This window comes from Bidens hawaiensis, unplaced genomic scaffold (genome assembly GCF_021521415.1).
Source record: "Bidens hawaiensis isolate Kalapana, Puna unplaced genomic scaffold, B.hawaiensis_p1.1 tig00067969_1, whole genome shotgun sequence".
Lineage (NCBI taxonomy): Eukaryota > Viridiplantae > Streptophyta > Magnoliopsida > Asterales > Asteraceae > Bidens > Bidens hawaiensis.
In genome coordinates this window covers 19,291-20,840 of record NW_027502050.1, presented here as the reverse complement: position 1 = coordinate 20,840, position 1,550 = coordinate 19,291, and positions in this window count along the sequence as shown.

Below are 1,550 nucleotides of genomic sequence, written 5' to 3'. Positions count from 1 at the left end.
AAGATGGAAGCCTTGAATTCTCCCTAGCAAACACACAACAATTTTCCATAAATTTTAGAGAATTCCCCTATGGCTCCACACTTGAAATAGGGGTAGTGGAGGTATATTTAAGCTTCTGAACGTCTGGCACGGGCTCGTGCACGGGCATGCACGGTCGTGCATATAAGTGGAAAGTCAACACCCTGCTTTAGCCTGACCAAAAGGTCAGATTTCTCTGTTCTAGCACGGTCATCGGCACGAGCCCGCACGGGCGTGCAGATCCTACACGGGCATCCGCACGACCATGCACGGTCGTGCACCTTTGAATTTGCGGCACTGGCTCTGGCACGGGCAAGCATGGTCGTGCAAGTCTAGCAGATTGCCTATTTTGTCCCCGAAACGCCCTCTTTTCATGTTTTCTTTGTCGGGCGGGCGCCCGGACCTGCAAATTCACAAATAACTCTAATAAGTACCAAAACCAATGAATTTGCATGGAGTTTAACACAAATATGAGGATAATTTAATGCAATAAGATGGACATTTTGGGTTACATCAAACATCCCCACACTTGAACTTTGCTTGTCCTCAAGCAAATAAAACAAACTCCAAAATAGCAATAATAACCCACAAGCAATAATCATTCAAATCTTTAATAGATCAAGCAAGCATTGTATATATGTCTAAACAAGCCTAATAAGAATGAAGACATAATCTAGAGAACATTACAAATTGTCATCAAATTCCCACCTTGCAAACCTCACAATGTTCACTCATAATCTCGGCTATATTTGATGATCATGCGTATAATAGTGCATGTTGAGAACACTCGATGCCAAGACGATGACTAAGCAAAGCATAGGCTTGTTTAAGGGTCAAATCAAACCGACACATACATGGCATAAAACACAAGTACTTGAGGGTTGTAACTTGGCTTAGGGTTAGGGTGAGGAATTTTTGGGAAAAGTGGCTAAACGGCTAGAAAATCCGGAACTAAGTTAGCTATACAACAAAACCTAACTAACTAAACCAATTGGTTTAAACGGGCCGAGAGCTAACAAACCAAAAATTGCTCTTTGAAATCAAGTTTCACCTAAAAATATGATGAACTAACTTCATAACTTCTCTTCTTTTCTTCCAAAGTTTTTTTTTTTTTTTTTTTTGCCATAAGTAATAAATATTTACATACAACTTTTCACCTTGGGAGAAAGCATTGTGCTTCTAAAGTTCCCAAGTGAATAATAAAAGAAAACAACAAAAATGAAATACAAAAGAAATAATGACTAACTTAGCCGAACCGGATTTCTAACCAAAAACGGGTAAAAATATAAAAGGCTATATGGCTAAGTGGCGATAAAAATAGGGTGAAATCATAAAAACACTGGAAAAGGCCAAACATGGGCTACTAAGCGGATAATGTGTGTAAGGAAAATATAAGTGGAAAAATGGCTAGACAAAGGGTTTATCCTAAATTCTTCAATGGTTTATGCCATGTATATGTATATAGTTTTAAAATGCAATCCCAAAAACAAGTTCTACCTTACAATAATCACCCGGCTCACTCAATTGCCCGC